This window comes from Echinops telfairi, unplaced genomic scaffold (genome assembly GCF_000313985.2).
Source record: "Echinops telfairi isolate 266 unplaced genomic scaffold, ASM31398v2 ScPeMD7_7420;HRSCAF=8458, whole genome shotgun sequence".
In the NCBI taxonomy this organism is placed as follows: Eukaryota; Metazoa; Chordata; class Mammalia; order Afrosoricida; family Tenrecidae; genus Echinops; species Echinops telfairi.
In genome coordinates this window covers 34,841,435-34,861,267 of record NW_022111320.1, presented here as the reverse complement: position 1 = coordinate 34,861,267, position 19,833 = coordinate 34,841,435, and the positions used below count along the sequence as shown (strand labels likewise).

Here is a 19,833-nt window from a genome sequence, read left to right as displayed (position 1 = left end):
GTTTACTCTTGCCTCCCGCACAACCTTCTATGGATGGCTACACATTTCACATGTAATAAAACCCCTATCTCCTTTGTGTGGTGTTTAAGGTCATTTATGCAAATATATTCCCGCCTCGTTTTCCACATTTGACCTTCAAATCCTGCTCTCACCCTTGTCCTTTATGCTTTGGTCCTAGGGTTTTCTCCTAAAACTCAAAGCATTGATTTTTCTCAACACCGCCCCTCCTCCCCCACCGATATGTCTCAAAATATTGCCTTGCCTTTACCAAAGCAACTTCCCTCATGTCTGGCTCCTCCCCATGCTCATGTTTATTTTCAAAATTAATTTCAAGTGGGAGACAATCTAACTTTGTGAGAAGACACCAGGCTTTGGATTCAGGACACCTGAATTTGAGTCCCAACTGCATTATTTTCTTGCCAGAAAACTGGGGGGAAAATGCATCCACCTATCGGAGCATCTGTTTCCTCTTCTACCAAGGAGAGGATAGAGGACTAGAACCAGCGGCCGAGCACTGTAGCAGGGTCCATAGCAGCCACAGGCATTCATATTGCTACTCATAACACTGGTACTGCTATCATCGGCATGGTCATTCTGCACTCCAAGAAGGTTTTCTTATCCCATCAATTGGGATTAATGTCTTCTTCATTTGCTTTTTTAATAATACATTGTCTGTGGCTCCAAATATGGTAGTTACTAAAATAAAAACATAAAACACCTATTAATGATTGTCTGGCTTAGTTCCCGGGGAAGAATAAGTTTCATAACCAGTCATTAAGCCCTAAGCCCATATGAATCACCACGAGTGCATACAAAGTACTGTACATTTCTCTGACAAATATCTTTCATTCATGCCTTCCCCATCTCCTTAATCCTGTTTCCTCACCCTCCAATTCCTTGGCACATACTAACGTTCACACAGTCTTACCGATCCTCCCTCCTTAACACCTTTTATAACCCTCCTCTCTCTGGCCTCACCACGACTGCCTCGCTCCCTTCCCACTTTCAAGGCCCACCAAGATTATTATAGCAGTTTCTAACCACCGACTTCTCATTCTGGTGGGTCCCAAGGCAACCCCTGTACCCAGCCCTGTGAACGCCATACTGCAACTGCTACTTACTCAAGGGCATTGCCAAATAAATGCCAAGTTTCCTACAGGCGAGGGGCATGGCACATCGCAGGTTAATGAAAAGCTCGTGTTACAAAATCGAGTGAGTCACTCGGTGCCATGCCATCTTCACACACTTAGGTTGAACCCTTTTCCTTACAGGGGCCCGGATAGGAATGATCACAGACTCAACTGCAGTGCTCAGGCTGGGTCAAGGGACTGAGAATTCCTCAAGGGGCTTAGGACGTCAGTTCCAACATGAGTGGGCGTTTCTTGGAGGCACACAAGCCAGCAAGATAGGAAGGAGACAAACCCAGAGAAAGATCAGACCCTGGAAACACAACCGACGACATCAGCTGTCTTCTCATATGTGTGATGTCCAAGCAGGTCATAGGATGATTGAGACAAGGTTTTCAGGGGCAACTCAGTCTGGGCAGACAACCCAGGACGTACCACCTCCTGTTCTGCTGGAGGCTGCGATGCCCTGACCAGCTCTCCCTTCAGAAACAACCAGCTGGCTCTCTGAACTGCTGGAAGGGCTGCTGCCTCTGATGGACATAGCTCTGGTCTGAGAGCGCCATGCAGCCCAGAGTCATGCCCCTTACCCAGGAAACATACCTCTAAGGTTGGTACAGGAATGGCTGTAAAGACCTGGCCTCCTCATCCAATTCCAGAACTCCTTGAAGGTTTTCTGGAACTTCCACGGAGTCTTCCTTATGGCTCAATTTTCCCTGCTTCCTTCTCTTTCCGTCTAATGATGTTGTTCTCAAGAACACACTTCAGGAAACCTTCTGCTAGTGAAGGCTGCCTGACTATCTGCTTCCCGGGGAACCCAAACCTGGCCGACCAGAGCTCATAAAGATTGGTGGCATCTTATGACAGCATGCATGACCTTGAGGGGAAGAACCACTGGCCTGGAAACCACAGTTGGTCCTGGGGATCGTTTCGTGTGTACTTCACAGGGACTTAAAAATTGTGAATGTGTTGTCGATATTAAAAAGAAGTCAAAGGAGGAACTGATTACAAGGATCTACATAGAACCCCCTCCCTGGGGGGATGGAGAACAGAAAAGTGGGTGAAGGGAGACATCAGGGAGTGTAAGACATGACAAAATAATAGTAATTTATAAATTATCAAGGGTTCATGAGGGAGGGGGCTGGGAAGGAGGGAAAAATGAGGAGCTGATAGCAAGGGCTCAAGTAGAGAGCAAATGTTTTGAGAATGATGATGGCAACAAATGTACAAATGTGCTTCACACAATGGATGGATGGATACATTATGATGAGTTGTATGAGCCCCCAATAAAATGATTAATCCCCCCACCCCCACACACACGTAGTCTTTTGAGAAAGCTGAAGCCCTGGCAACAAGCAGGCATCATTGGCCCGCAGCACTGAACGCTGGAGCTGCAGGACGATGCTCCCTTTCAACGGTGGGTAGGTGCTCCAATATCCCACAATCCTTTCTGGGTGTCCTCTTTGGTGTCCTTTACCCAATGGGGGCCTGAGAGTTTGTGTTGATGCTTCATGACTGGCCCCAGGACTCCAGTTTCTGTCCCCAAGGAAGGGCACCTTCTTAGCCAACTTCCATTAATAACATCTTTTTATCTGGCTTTCTCCATCAACTGGAAGCCTCCTTGGTGCAGATTCTATATAATAGTCCGCATGGTGGCTCTGGCTAAGCAGATGTCTTAGGTGGTTGAACACAGCACCGACTCAGAACTTGCTTGCTCTCCAGCCCACGACCGACCGTGGAGGCATTTCTGAAGCACAGAGACCCTGCAGGGCAGAGCAGAACTGTTCCAAGGGGGTTCTGTGGCGAAATCTTTACCGGATCAGCCAGTCTCATCTGTTATCTGAGGAGCAGCTAGTTAGCCGCCCAATGCTAACTCACCAGGCGCCTGAAGCATGCTTGCTAGGGGAAAACATATAAGCCAAAGTGTCCCCATCACCATATGGTGAGAGCCATAAGAAGTCTCTTTCCCAGAGTATTTTGAGGGAGCCCCTGCCCAATCTCCTGACTGTGTAACAATACTTTCTGGAAGCACAGAAAGTAGCTGGGTTCGCCTTTTTAGGAAACAGCCATTAGCGTGTTGTTGGGACGTAAGGCTGAACACAGGTTATTGGATTATTGGAATAGTTTTAAGCCCCACAGTCTGCAAGTAGCCTACATCACAGACTCCTTTGCTTGGCTGAAATCACTAACAGTCACCCCTGTTGAGCAGGCCCAGAATGCACTTCCCAGGCACAGGTAAATGGCTTAAGTAACTGACATCTTTGGGCAGCCAATCAAAATGCAGAGTTGAGACTAAAAAAAGGGCAAGTGACCCCACAGAGGGAAAATTATCCACCATTGTTAGATAACATAATATATGACTGCTGACATTTCACCTTTTATTATTATAGCAAAGCTTTAAGAAAGAAGTATAGTTCAGGTTGTCAGAATTTCATTTTAACCCGCCTCTTGAAGGCTGTTAAAAATTCACTCATGCTGAAACTTGCCTTTCAGGTTCTCAGCCAGATTTATTCTTTGTTTTCAATCCGTTGTTCTCTAATGGAATGCAAAACGTAATGCAAGGGAAGGGTTTCTTTTTTCCTTTCCCCTCCCTAGGATATTTCTGCAAACTGCTTCCTACCTCCATTCACTTTTCCCGACTCTCTGCCAAAAAGTTAGTTGCAACAACACAAACAGCCCAAAAGATACACTTGACTGAGGGAGGATTAAAGGCGTTTGGCAGTGTTTATAAAAATAGCTTCGGCAAGAAGCAATACTCAACACGTTGGAATCTGCTCAGTGGCGCGAACTAAAGGGAATCACAATCTTGGAATGATGTAAATGTCCCAAAGAGACGCAGTTGAATCAACAGTTATTTTTGGAGTACCCATTGAATTTGAGGTAGCCAGTGCAGGTTAAACATCTCTTTATAGACGCAGCATAGAAGTGACCATTTGGTAGGAAATGGTCCCAAGGCTACCTCTGTAGAGCAAACACTGAGATAATCATTTAGACTTCATTCTTGGTGCCCAAAGATCCATGTGCCACCCCACCAGGGCCTTCTCCCACTGATGGCAATATACTGGAGAAATAGGTAAGAACATTATTGATCCACTACTAGATGCCCCTAGAAGGCCCACCACCATCAGCACCACCAATTGCCATCAAATCCACTTCAACTCCTAATGGCTCCATGGGTACCGGATTAGACTCCACCGATAGGCCTCTCTTTGAAGGCTCCTCTGGATGGACTAAAACCGCCAACATTTTGCTTAGCAGCTCAGGGAGTTACCTATTTGTTCCAACCCAGGAATCCAATCATAAGGTACCACGAAGACACAGAAAGGCAGAAGTGGCTTTCAAATACTCTCACGGCTGCTCTGCTTATCTGAACCTGCATCAGCTGTCCAGTCAGACCTATTATACTGATGGGCATCTGAGACAGCACCACACATGACACAGACACCCACCAGCGCTTTGATAGGCATGTTAGATCTCGCCAGTGCTATCCTCCCCATTACAGTAGCCCTGGACCCTGGGAAAGTGCTATAATTAGCCTTTTATTATCATCGGCATGTGTACAATACTTGCCATTTGCAAACTGCTTAACAGCTAACTTCACGTTGGAAATCTCACAAGAAATCAGATAGCTCAACAGTTGCTAAATCTGTTTTATGACCCTGAATCCTCAGGCCCAGGGTTCAAAGCAGCATCAGATTACCCAATAAGGAAGGTAAGTATGGGCCTACTTGTGCTTACTTACTAATCTGTAAAGAAAAATATCACATTTCTTCCACCACATCAAAGATTATGCTTCTAGGTCTGGCTGGCATGTCCCTCTCTTTCAAATCCACAGCACCTTCCTATAGAATCAAAGCCTCTTTTCAAATGTACAACCCCTAACAGGGAAGAAGTATCCAGTAAGCAAGGGAAGCATGGGTTTACATTGGTTTATTTGCTAATCTACAGGGAACAGTTGTACATCATTCCAGATTAGTCAATAACCACAAGTATGTCTGTGCTTCCTTTGCTTACTGTGCAATCCGGCCCCGACTCAAAGAAATCAAAGGGTCTACTCCAGGGCTCTCCACCAGTTCAGGCTTAAGGCCAATGGAGAATCTCTGGTTTTGCCCAACTCCTCATCTTGGGTGTCCAACTCCTGGCCAACCTTCTTCCTGAGTCTCTATATTTTTATTTTTCAGCACTTGGAGTTTAGAAAAGTATAGCAAGAATATTGGTCCCACGTCTCCATTTATAGCAGGAAGCGCTCACAGGCTGGACTTTCGCCAAGTGTGGCTGGAATAGTTTTGGCAGCTCTGAGGCAGCACTGCAGTCAGTTTGTCTTAGCTGGACAGAAGCTGAGACGAGTCTCTTGAGCAGACATTTTGTCCAGGCTCTGCCTGTTCCAGCAAAGCGGGACAGTGTCCCGTAGACAGAGTCCAGCTGAGTGGAGGGCGCAGTGACACAGGCCAGGTGGGCAGAACGGGATGGGAACAGCTGGTTGGTTTGGGGACCCATGACCCCAGCCACAATTGGATTAGACCCAGGTGGTTCTGACTGCCCAGTATAGCCTATGGGTCAAAGAACCCTACAGGAATCGGGTAGCAACACGTGGTCAAAGATATATATCCGTGGCAATAAATATAGTTTATTATTATTCCACAGGACCATTTCATAATCTCATGCTACTTGCTATAAAACCCAGAGACAGTAATTTCTCAATGGACTTTCTTTTTAAAATAAGCATCTCACAGTGATGATTGCTCAAAATATTTTATTCCTAAACTATGTTAAACGATGCTAGCAACACTTCAACAAAGACCAAGAAGGACAGCTGTCTCCATTGAGAACATGTTGACCTTAGAATGGGTGTCCCTTTCCATTCGAATTCCACCCCGAACTTGTTTCCAATATTCAGGCAACTCCTTTTAAAGCTGATTGGGTCACCTGGCCCATTACCCACTTTTCAAAACCAATACTTTGTTCTTTAATATTTTCCCCTAAATACAGTGGTCTCACTGTCATCATCATCACCATCACCATCAATAGCCTTCCTCGAGTACTTTCTATGTGTCAGGCAATTTCTTGAGAATCGTATATGTGCTTGCTCATTTACTCTTCTTAGCAGTGACGGGCGTTATTGTGATCCCTATTTTACAGATGGCGGCAGACTACATAATGTGCATAAATAAGAGCAGCTGTCTTGGAACCAGGACCGATGCATTCTGGTAGGTTTTTGACTCCAAAACCTACCGTATACACTCGAGTATAAGCTGACCCGAATATCAGCCAAGGCACCTAATTTTACCCCAAAACTGCATTAAAAATGTGCTGAAAAACTCGACATATACACGAGTATATATGGTGATGCTAATATACCCTGATGGAACCCTGTGGAATCCCTTGCTGTTTCCGCAGCCCTTTCAGGTGTACCCTTTCCTTTTGACTCTGACAACTGAAACCACACGTAAGGTTTCACTTAAGTTGGAAAAGCTCATTTTATTTCTTCCAAGTCTAGGGAGTTGATTTAATATTTTATGAATGTTGAGTTTGAGAACTTGTTGGGGTTTTTTTTTCAGATGAAAACTACAGATTCAATTGAGAATTGGTTCTAGATGTAATTGAAAGTAACACCATGGGCTTCTTCACCTGGAAAAGAGCCATTCAACTGTAACTTATCTTCAGCCACTGTCTGTGGCTTCATTTTCCCCCGTAAAGAGGCACAGGCTTGCGAGTCTCAAGCAGAAATAGGGGATTCATTTCTTTAAACATCGTAAGGTGTAAGTGACTGAATTATAAACCAAAATAGCTTAGATGTTAATTTTTTTAAAAAAAATCATTTTACTGGGGGCTCATACAATTCTTATCACAATCCATACATATATCCATTGTGTCAAGCACGTATGTACATTCGTTGCCATCATCATTCTCAAAATATTTGCCTTCCACCTGAGCCCCTAACATCGGCTCCTCTCTTTTCCCCTTCCCTCCTGCCTCCCCCATCCCTCATGAACCCTTCATAATTCATAAATTATTATTATTTTGTCATATGTTACACTGTCCAACGTCTTCCCCCGCCCTCTTCTCTGTTGTCCATCCCCCAGGGAGGGGGCCATACATAGATTCTTGTAATCGGTTCCCCCTTTTTACCCCACATTCCCTCCACCCTCCAGGTATCACCACTCTCACCACTGGTCCTGGAGGGGTCATCTGTCCTGGATTCTCTATGTTCCTAGTTGCTATCTGTACCAATGTACATCCTCTGGTCTAGCCAGATTTGTAACATAGAATTGGGATCATGATAGTGGAAGGGAGGAAGCATTTAAGAACTAGAGGAAAGTTATATGTTTCATCATTGCTACCCTGCACCCTGACTGGCTCATCTCCTCCCTACAACCCTTCAGTAAGCGTGTGTCCAGTTGCCTACCGATGGGCTTTGAGTCTCCACTCTGAACTCACCCTCACTTACAATGATATGATATTTTGTTCTTTGATGTCTGATAACTGGTCCCTTCTACACCTCGTGGTCAGACAGGCTGGTGTGCTTCTTCCATGTGGGCTTTGATACTTCTCAGCTAGATGGCTGCTTGTTTTTCTTCAAGCCTTTAAGACCCGGACGCTATATCTTCTGATAGCCGGACACCATCAGCCTTCTTCACCACATTTGTTTATGCTCACATTTTTCATCGGCAATCGTGTCTGGAAGGTGTGCATCCTGGAATGCCAATTTAATAGAACAACGTGTTCTTGCATTGAGTAAGTACTTGAGTGGAGGCCCAATGTTAGACATTAACCTTCATAATTACATAAATAACATGCTCTTCTACGTACAGATTTGCATATCCTAGGCCAAACTTCAGAAATGATTTTCAGACATTGTAGAATTTCCCTTTGGGCACTTACATATACCTCTGTTCCTCTTCCTTGATCTGGAGAATGAATAATTTATTCCATTTATAGCCACAAAGGTTTAAAAAGGACATAAATGAAAATGTAGGCTAATCAAAATATATTGAACTCTTTGTTGGATTGGTTTCTTTTCATGTTGCTCATTTGTAGTTCTAAAATTTGCAGTTCCCCAATTTTTGACACATCATCATTGAAAAGCTTTTGAGTTTCTTGTCGAAAGAAAGTGGACTTATCACCATCCCCACATCCCCCAAAATGGGACACAAATAATACAAATGCTACTACTTGAACCTAGGCTGTGTCTTTGGGTTAAAGCCTGTTTTCTTCAGTACATTACAGAGGGGCCCATGGAAGAAAGAATCAGTATTTCCATATCATGGAGAAGTAATCCAAGTCCTTGAAAGGGGTAAACACTCAAGATCACTTGAAGAGCCAAGCCGGATCCCGGATCCTCGGAGAGCACCTGCCTCAGTACAGGTCTCATACACTTGTAATGAATGGTAACAATGTTATCCCCCATGGACAGTCACACAAGCACTCCTGAACAACTTTCTCAGTGGAAAGCATCTTAGGGAAGACTGGGCTTAGGTTACGTTTCCTGGACCATAAATATCTTTAGAAACAAGTTCTAGAGGAATTAGGAAAAGCTGATGCCCAAATCAAGATCATAATACATGTCAGTGCTTAACCTAACCAAAGGACATAGACCAGGAAAACATCCCTAGAAACAGGCAGCTGTATTTCATCTTAGCAAGGCAGACCAAAGTAAATAAACACCTGCTGTTTCCAACAGCTGTGTAGCTTGTTGGAATGCTGTTGGACCACCAAAGTTATGGACAGTAGTAATATTTTTCTCAGGGTGGCAGGGAGACCTCGTGAGGTGAGGTCCTATAGTCTGCCAAGGAGCCAAGGCTTGAAAACCCCTGAAGAAACAGAATGATGTAGGAATGGGATCGGATGTGTCCAGTCATAAACCCAACTTCCATTTTTTTTGCTAATGGTCCTTGTAGTTCTTTGAATTCAAGGCCAACACAAATGATTTGCTAAACTTGAGTTTCATCATGTCTTTGGTTTCAAAAGGGACATGGGAGTAAAATATACTGGATTCCAAACTTGGGGAAGAGATTTTACATTGGTTATCCTAGTTAATCCAATGATAACTTTCAATAAACATTTCATATTCTCACAACACAGAAGATGAAGATGAGACTCACAGAATAATTAATGGGAAGGCACCTAGATTGTATACTGGAGTCGGGATTTGGATCCAGATGTGAAAATTCTGTGTCTACTGACATGGCTGCCTCCTTGGGAATAAATCAATATTTGCTTGGGGTGTGTGTGTGAAGTTTGATTATGATCCCCTGAATCCTAAAACGATCTTAAACCCAGCAGACGGCACTCCCCTTTTCTAGACAGACAAGGATATTTGTGGAAGATGCCCCAGCCTGCATGAGAACCAGCATTTTTCAAAGTGAAGATAAGGAAGGAACGTGACCTGTTTCCCAAAGCTCTGGTAGCATGAATGGAGTGCACTCTCTTACTTATTAATGGAATTGTTCTGAATCCTACCTGCCATCCCCTCATGAGGACAGAACCTTGGGCACAGAGCAGGCATTCTCCTACTATAGAACACATTTGATTTATAGATTTTTTTGAGGAATGAATTTTATACTCTTTTCTTATTCATCCTCCAAGGTAAGAGCATTCCGTACCTTTCCAGAACTAATTTTTGACTCATAATTTTCATTCAAACTTTTAAGAGCACAAAGCAATGAAATACCATGAAGTGATGTTGCACTATTCTTCAACAATAGGCCACACACTGTAGTGTACGTGTGTTTGTCCAGATCAGTAGAGAATATGAACACAATCCCACCCAAAGTCTTTATAGGACTATAGAATTTTTTTTAACACGGGGGGAGAGCACAAACGCAGTCCCCTGCTACCACAAATTATGCAGTCGAGTTTCCCACATTTGGGGAAATCGCAGGGGGTCAGCACATCTGGAGTGCAATGGATAAGCCTCGCCCTGGGAGAAACACCTTTGTGATCATGGTATCTCTCCTGCCAGGTAAGTATGGTCCATAGGATTTTTCAGGTAATTCCTAAGTTCCTCCTACTAGAAAGATTTCGGCAGACAGAGGCTACGTAAACGTTGTCTTTTGTAGTTAAATACACGTGTCTAGATGTTCACATCTAGTGTATAGACTTTCTGGGAGAAAGTAGAAAGAAAAGCCAGAATTCTTAGGTAATTCTTCTTCTTCTTCTTTTTTTTTTTTGTATGCATCTCCCAATCTCCATGCTCTTTGCAGTTTTTACATGCTGGCTTCCAACAATTTGCTAACCATGAACCAAACCAAAAAGCCAACCCTGTGCTATCAAGCAGATTCTGAGGCTTATGACCCTCTCTAGGGTGTCTGAGGTTGTAAGCTCTTTATGGGAGCAGACTGCCTCCACTTTTTCCTGAGGAGTGTCTGGTGGTTTGAATCACCAAACTTGTGGTTAGCCATCCAATTCTTCACCGGCAGCATCAACAGAATGCCCCACGATTACGGAGGAAGTAATTTTGACAAATCCCTCCAGGATCTCCATGGGTACAAGAATGAATGGGGACAGACCCATTCTTCATATTAAACATGAAAAGTAATTCAAGATGAATCACAACCCAAATGGAAGAGGTGAAACTCATGGAATAAAATACAAGGGGGCTTCAAAAAGTTGATGGGAAAAAGTCATTCTCTTTCATTCTGATTTTCCATGAACTTTTTGAAATCCTTTGGAGACTATTTTAATAACCTCGCATCAAGTAAAAACTTTAAAAATCGTCAGGCAAACACTTACTAGGTAGGCTACCCAAAGTACAACCCAAAAAATGAAAAACCGAGGAAGTGGACTCCACAAACCAATTAGCTTCAATGGACACACACCTTCAGGAACGTGGAAAAGACAACACAAAGGATGAAGCAAACGATTCACACACCAAGTGCCTTATAAGCGATTTGTATCTAAAGTACATAAAGAACTCATGACTCAAGAAACAAAACAGCTCCATTAAAAGGTAGACAAAATAAATAATAGACCTTCTCCAAAGTCAATATCCTCCTGGACAATGATCCCGTGAAAAGTGCCCAGCATCACCGGAAAAACCAAAGGAGATGCCAGTTCAAAGTCATTGGGATGTACCGCACTAAAAAAAGGTACAGAAAACTATCAAGACTCTCATGTACTACTGGTGGGAACTGAAATGGTGCAGAGCTTCGGAACACAGTCCAGCCCTTCCTCACAATGTGAAACATAGAGCTGCCGTATGACTCATCAAGTGTACCCTTAGCTAGAAGCCCAAAATGAAATAAAAACACATGTTTATGCAAAAAGGGACACATTCAAAATGGCTAGACAGTTGAACAGCCCAACTCTCTATCAGAGGGTGAAGAGATAAAGTAGCTATCCACATAATGGGATATTAGTCAGCTATGAAACGGAATATAACACTGACACAGACTACTACATGCATGAACCCTGAAAACATTATGCTCAGTGAAAGAAGCCAGTCGCAAAAGGCCATGTGTTGTATGATTTTATTTTTGCGAAAACTCCATCGTAGACCAATTTACACAGACGGGGAGACTGGTTGTTGTCTAGGACTTAAAGTGTGTTGTGACTACTAATAGGGAGGCAATTTCTTTTGGTGGGTGACAAAATGCTCTAACGTTAATTGTGATGATAATTGTACAAGTTTGTCAATGTCCTGAAAATGTTCATCTGTACAATTTAAATGGGCAAATTGCCTAGTATATGATGTATTTCTTAATGATACTATTTCAAGAGGTACAATCATAAGCTCATGCATATCAAAGATGTCTCCATGACTTAGAGTCAACTAGACAGCGACTAACAACAGTGCCAATGTATTTTTTAAAGGAAGAAAAGAAAAAGATACTCATTTCAGCAATCAATTCACCTTAGAATCACCTAGGAACCTTCGCATATCCCAATCTGCACGCCCTAGACTAATTCCATCAGAATCTCGTAGGTAGGACTCAGTTAATGGTGTTTCGTTTGTCTGTCTGTTCACTTCCCCAGGTCATTCCAGTGCCTAGTCATTTTCTTTTGGAGAGGACAAAAATGCCATAATAAGTTCTTCATTCCCTTGATGTGGGTGATCCGATCTCCTGGAAGTCCCCTAGAAGGAATACTGGGTACCACTAGGAAAACACTGGGAACTCCAGTCTCTGATTTCCTTGTTCGTCACCGGCAGATGGCACATGCAGGCTTCTATGGCACTTATATTGAAAGCAGTGCTCACATAGGTTTTCTGAAACAAAGCGCGTTAATTAAAGAGGCTCATTTTGGTTCTTTCTTCTTGGGCCTCGTGGTTTCACAAATATTAATTTACTGCTGGAACAATTCAGTTCCCAGGGAACAGGAAATCCACAAACTAATACTTCCTTTCCTATTTTTGAGGGCAACAGTTAAGAAAAGGAGAGAAAGGACTGGTACATGTTTCAACTGGTATAACTGATCATTCAACACAGTCGTATCAGGTACTGATAAACAGGAGAGTGGAACCACAGATGGGTGGGTGCCTTGTGCCCGGCCAAGTCGTTCAAATGATGAAGTGGTGTTTTCCAATGTGGAAGTCCAGAACCAGGACAGTAGTTCAAAATAAGCATGGGAATTTTCCCTTAAAATAAGTTGCAAGGAAGGAAAAATATATTTTAGAATATTCATCTATTATTACTAGAACTAAAAGTCAGCTACAATGAATATTTAAGTGAATTGATTAAGAACTTAAGAATTGATGGCAAAAGAGCATTTGGGGCAGGTATCAATAATAATTCTTAAAAGGAGAAAAGTGTTGAAGGATTGGTTTGACATTTACAATGTTCTAAAAATAACCCCCCCTGGAGTGACCCATCAAAGGAATTTATTGTCACCTACAACGATGTGCTATGCAAGCTGGCTATTCAGTTGTTTATAAATTTGTTCCAAATTTCTGAAACCATACTCATGATATAAAACCCAATGTAGCCATCAGCGGGCACACAGAAACACTTTCTCTTGTCTGCTTTGTGCTTTGGTCCTCTGGCATTCAACCATGAATAAAACAGGCACGTGTATATTCTTGGCAATCAGTCTTTTTTTTTTTTTTAAGTCAGAGTAATTTTTATCCGTGTTAATGTGCACAGTCAAGCAGGCCCGCGTGAGTGTGCATTTAGAACATTCAGAAAAATCACTTTTCACACAGAATTTACTTCTAGCACTCCTGCATGGTCATTTGTTTTCAAAGTGAAAGAGCAGTTCATTCTCTTTCAGAAAAACAAACAAGCAAAAAGCTAGCAACGGAAACAGCCTGCATTACATATATAGAGATAGTGAAATCCTACTGGTGGCCTTGGACCAAAGAATAATTCTTTTCTTGAGTCTGTCAAGCTATTGTAGATGTAGCTTCTCCAGAAAAATGAAAATGTACAACCAAATGATCACTTCAAGCCCCCAACAACCTCTATACCAGGGACTTCAGAAAACTCCTGGGGAATCCCACAATCTTTTAGTTCCATTTCCCCCCAAAGTTTTGGACGCATCCTTGCATTGTACTAGAACTGTGTGATGATGGAGAGAATGGTGCTTGTGACGAGACTCAAACTTTAAAAAGAGAAAGAGCAAACCTGTTGCCAGTGGGTCAGCTCTGACTCAAACCAGCCCAGCGGCACAGAGGAGAACTGTCCCAGGGGGTGTCCAAGGCTGTAACCTTTGTGGCAGCAGACTGCCACTTCTCCCACAGACTGGGCCCATACTACTGATCTTTGGGTTCGCTGCTGAGCAGGTTCCCATTTAAAAAATAATAATAAAGTGGGATTAAGAGGTTGGGCAAAGAATCATAATAGATGCAATCCAGAACTCAGATGACTGAAAATGACTCATGTAAAAAACAAAACAAATATCCACACATATATTTTTGTCAACAACTTGTTCTTCTCAGTCTACCCAAAAGATACGATGATGGTAAAAATGACCCAATTTGAGGCTTGGACTCCTTTTTTCAATTGGTAGACACATTGACAGGAAATGTATTACCAGGCGACAGGACTGACTGCATGATTTTCAGGGTACAGTGAAAAATGAAAATGTAGGACTCCTCGTTCAGAAATTATTAAGATGGTGAGAGCAGTAGATCACTAAACCAAGCTCCTCGGAGGGTGAGGACCTATGCCACTGCATAAGTGGCACATCCATTCATCCAGCCCCTGTCTATAGGTGAGAGCTAAGTGATGCAATGGTTTACCTAACCCATGCTCTGATTTCCTATCTTCTACTTTATCTTTTCTTGACCAAATGCTCACATTTATAGACCATTCCCGCTGGAAAACAGTTTAGGAATCCCCTGCTTCAATAGAAACCAATACCCCGAGAAATTAAATGCCTTGTCCAAGGTCAGGGGTTGAATGACATTTCAGGTATCCTGACTCATACTAAAGCATCTTTCCCTCTACAGCACATGGCTGGTCTCCAGTTTAAGTGTAAACAATCCAAACATAGTAACTAAAAAAAAAAAAAAGAAGAAGAAGAAGAAGGAAGGAAGGAAGAAAAAGAGAAAGAAAAGACCTCTTTATTGCTGCACAGTATAAAATTCAGTTAAAAATTAATTTGAAATGCCTTTTCTAAGGCAACCCTTCTACTACCCAAGGTAAAGACATCATACAATAGTCTTAACCAGGGTCTTGGCCCAGTTCTTTCTGATTGAGTCCTGGCTGAGTGTTTGCTCATTGACATGTTTCTGAACTTGTAAAATATGGGCACATTGGAACAATAACCAGAAGAGAAACCATTACAGGTCAACACCCTTCTAGAAACTTAATTTCCCTCGTAGAAAACACGGATGGCAGATTGTTGCATAGCGACCAAGTCTCGTGAATTATAGGGTCAGAAACAACCATACCCAGCTTAAAATGGCAGCTACCCAAGCCACATTGAATGTGTGTTGCCCTCCACAATACTGGCAATGGTCCAATCTAATTCCCTAAGCCTATTCCCATTCTCCCATTTCAGGGCTTTACTTTGTAATTGTTCCCATTCTGGTTATTGCTTAAATCTGAATCTTTTTCAAATTTGGGTCTGTTCCAGTTTTGCTGCGTCAACCATGACTATATTGGTTTGAACCAGTTTTTAAGCCCTGCTTCAAATACTGGAGCAAATGCTTTTGCTGAGAACTCCGTAGGTCCTGTGGGGTTAACCATCACAGGTCAAGGTGGTTATTAGTGGGTGACTACAAGGCAGTGCAATGGTAAACTAATCAGTGTTCCTGTACAAATATTTAAAATCACCCGAGATCATTTGAACTTCAACACTGACCTAGCCAAACACGTGTAATCTGAGCCCAAGGTTCTACTAAGTGATTGCCTTGTGGATGTCCTTCAACCCAAGGGACAATTTTAGAAAGATCACCGCTTGAGTGGGAACAAAGATTGGTCATTTTTAATGTAAACATGAGGTGTGCAAACAAAATGCAGGTATCATCCTCGCTCAGGTAGGCATGTCACCTGAATACATCCAAGTATCTAAGGGAAGACACGGTCATTGAAAGACCCCATATAATTTAAGTATAAGTGATGAATTAAAAGCTTTTGAAAAATACTCATCTCGGTGATGAACGAGGTCAAGTGAAGCAGCCAAGGGCTACCATGGCGTGATGAAAAAACACCACAGGGGTAGGCAGGAGCCAGGGGGCAAATCCCTTCTGAAAGGTTCCTTGCCACGAATTTTAGGACAGACTGATCTCCAGATGGGATTGCAGCTCCATATCCTTTTAGATTTCATTCTTGATGAAACTTGACGGACTTAGCTATGAAATGAGGTTGATTCTGAAGGCGAAGGACTCAATCAGATATGTCCTAGAAGTCTTCCTGAGTTCCAAAATCCATAATACACAGCCTTTACTTTTTTATCTTACCAAGTTGTCCCCCACATCGCCCATTTTTCACTGAGAGTTAAAATTAGTTTGGGAAACTCAATGCATTCCACATCGTTATGGTCTGTAGGTAGCAATAAAGGAAAACAAAACATTCTCTGGCCCAGAAAAAATTTGGCATAATTACAGGTCTGGTGTTTGGAAAATGAGGGTCAGTTGAAAATGGTGCAGAGACATGAGTAACCCAAAGTGTCTGAGGCTCCAGCACTTACCTCTCATTAACGGCTAATTACGGTATTCATCATTTAACACAAAAAGGAAAAACACAAACCTATTTTTTTCCTTAAAATCCCTTTCATCTAGACTGCAGTTTACACTTGGTCTCTGAAGGCAATACTAGTGCACTAGGTTGAGAAAAGGAGTAGTTAGATTAAGCAATAAAAACACTTTTTGATTACACGTGAGGCTGTAAAAATGGCTTGGCTGAATCTATTAGCCAAAGATAAATAATGCCTCCAGGAAAAAAAGAACCAGCTTGTTCTGGATCACAGAGGCTAGTATGTTGTTCAGATCGCCCTTTCACTGAAAGTGTGACATTGTCACTGAAGAAGAGATACTGCAGAAGTGAAATCCATGATTTCATAACAGTTTTCCGGACAACATAATGTTGGTGCTCTGGCAAGATCATGCTAAGGGTGTCTCCAGGAGTTCTGACTTGGTCCACACCAATGCTACACAACGGACCCCTGTGGCATAGTGGTTACACGTTGGATTGCCAACCCCACGATCAGTGGTCAGTGGTCAGCGATTGCAAACCACCAGCCGCTCTACTCTCATAGAGAATTTCAGCCTCGGAAACCCACTGGGGCAGTTCTAGTCTGTCCTTCAGGGTCACTAGGAGTCAGAATTGACACAATGGCGATGAGTTAGGGTTCAAGTTCTACTCTGAAGTATGATCCATGAGCAATCAGCACAATGACCTGCACCCATTGCAAGTCCTCCTGTATCAGACAGTCGGGCCGGGACGGCTAGGAATATGAGTTTTAACAAGTTCTGCCAACGATTCTGTTGCTCAAATTTTTGAAGTGCTGCTCAACAGAGGAAGTGACCCAGGGCCAGAGAAAGAGGGAAGGCGAGATGGGAGAGCACCTGAGAAAGAACACCTGGAGCGGCCACCTGCAAGCTTGACTTTGTTTCCGAGCAGACTGCCAGAACCACAGAGGAGAAAGCAAAGTCTGGGATGGGGTTAAGCCAAGAAAAATCTGTGGCGGGCTTTCCAAAGACAGTTCCTTCCTTGCACCCGGATATGGTTCTGGGGTTCTTACCCTCAGCTTCAGGCTTCCAGGAAGACTCTATACCACCCTCGCCCCACTAGGCTTTTCTCTTTTGCCTGCTGGCTACTGAAAACAATAATTAGTTTTACTTTTGTCAACTGGACACCTCTGAACAAGTTAGTGATAGCTATAAAGTCATGTTTCTTGGTATGATTATGTGTGTGGGATCCACGCATTTTGGCGCCCAGTTGAACTTCAACCTACTATTTCAAAAATCTCTGGGGATTTCAACAATCCCCAAGAACTTCTCTGTATAATTTGTGAATTATTGTTCTACTTTTTTTGGCCTTCCCTCACAATTTGGGATGAGTTTCAAAATTATAATATCCTCTAACTTTTCATTTATTCATTCTTTAAAAAAAATAATGATACATCTCTATAATAAAATAATAAAAAGTAGAAAAATAATACAAGTAGAAATAATAAATACACAAAACAACAAAAGTAGAAAAGGGATAAAAACACAAAGAAAATAAATCTGCATAGATGCCTGTCACCCAAGTCATAAATATAGTTCATGAAAATAACATTCATAAGTTAAATAAGATTAGTACATGTAATCACTACATATAATTCATCAAAAGAAAGTATGTTATTTGACTGATCATATACACTTGAACATGTGGTAGAATTTGAGTCCAGATTTTTAGTTTTATCAATAATAATATAGGGAATAAATTTGTATAGAACTCTTTGCACCCAGCCTGATGGTCGAATGGCCATTGTGATCAACTATTAGAATCAAATTTCTTGTTGAAAAACTTTCTTCAAATTTCATGTAGAAAAAACAAAAATACTTTTGATACACTGCCTGCTCCCAGCCCTCAAATGAATAGCGCCAACTAACAAGTCTATTGGGTTGTAAGTTGGTAAAATCATGCTGGAGATGATTAGATAATATATGTGTAAAGTTGACCATTTGCACACGTTTAGACCTCAAGATGCTACATCCTGGTATATGATTGGGAATGACTTTTAAAAGGAACTGTTTATGGAAAGTTGGAAAAAAATCTAAATATCTGTCATTATAGGAACAAAGAAATAAATATCACACAGAAGTTAAAATAAATGCACTCAATCTCTTAAGTGTAAACACGAACCTATCTCAAAAACAATGTCATTGTTTTAAGTGAACAAAATATTACTAAGAATACATGCAGAATGGAGGTATTTACGTACATTTAAAGAACAAAACAAACTGCTGACAGTGCTTATCTGTCCATAGAGAGATACATGTGCTCATATGAACAGACACCTACAGATGTTTTTTCTTGAACCACTTGTTTCAACACAGTAGTTATCACTGGGAAGAGAGGTTAAAGATTTCAGTATTCATACTATTTTATATGATTAGGTTAAAGATTTTAGTATTCATACTATTTTATATGATTCGCAAATGTTTTTGAAGCATAAAAGGTAAAATGGTCATTCTTCTTCAATACAGAGCATTGTTCTCAAACACATACAATCACCACGCACTTGTAAAACAAAGAAAAACAACACAAAAGACAATTTAAATAAGAAATGTTCTCAGGGAAGTACTAAATGCTATTCATTGCATTTCAGTCCTGGAGTACTTTATCTTTGTGTAACTATTCTAAGTGACATGAAGTCAAGGACAGAGAAACCCTTCTGGTGCATGCTGCAGTCAAAGGTTATCTTGAGGACAAGCCCTTATGCAACTGCGTTGTGAGTTGAACTACTTACTTTCTTCATAGAACATCCTTTTTCCTCGAAAGAAAAAAGGAGGCAAGCTATGATTACTCAGATGAGTGTTGGCTGATTTTTCCCATCAAAAGTGAATGAAGAGGCTACCCTTTCAAAGAAAACAGCTCTCCCTACTTGTTGCCTGTGATAGAATTTGAGTTTTTGAAATTAGGATTCTGAAAAAGACTTGGAAAAATAGCCATCATTATGAGCATGACAAATTCCAAAGAGTACTCATATCTCTGAGATGAGTGGAGAGTTAATAAATAAAAATTTGAATATAAAGAAATATGCCTACTGTATTTTTTAATGCAAAGAACTCCCACCTTCTACTTTTGTTTGCCAACTGCTCCCTCCCCACCGAGAGGTATTTCTGTCATGCTATTTTTTTAAAGTTGCTGCAAGAAAATTAGCACAGTGCATTTACAAAAATACCTCCTTCCAGGAGGAAGCTGAGAGGTTGACAAAAAAAACATAGAAGGTGTGTGTCAATTGTACAAAAATATTGTATATCTGGAAGATCAACATTACACAGTGAACAAATATTTCTCAAATGATTAATGCATGAAGCTGTCAAATCACAGATGGGTATAAGATTCATTCCAAAGGTGAGATTGATGAGTAGACTTTTTTCTAAAAGAATATGAAAACTCTAGTGATAGCGGTTTATAGTTCACATTCTAACTACACTTTCAGAAATTACCACTTGCTGAGTTTTGGGGTAGCATCAAAGCCAGATTTCTATCATGATCTAGAAAGGCTGTTAAAATACTCTTCCACTTTCCAACTACATGCACTTGGAGGATGAATTTTCTTCTTATACTTCATCAAAACAGAATATCACAACATTAACTACAGAAGCAAATAG

The 19,833-nt window shown here is 41.6% G+C and overlaps 1 protein-coding gene and 1 non-coding gene across 4 annotated transcripts in view; both read right to left on the bottom strand.

Annotated features, from left to right (window-relative positions):
- Window positions 1–19,833, bottom strand: part of THRB (thyroid hormone receptor beta) — a 463,054-nt gene that overhangs the window by 331,949 nt on the left and 111,272 nt on the right. The window lies entirely within an intron of this gene.
- On the bottom strand, window positions 9,930–10,094 carry LOC115872160. The gene has a single exon (XR_004047699.1). It is a non-coding gene; the product is annotated as a U1 spliceosomal RNA (small nuclear RNA).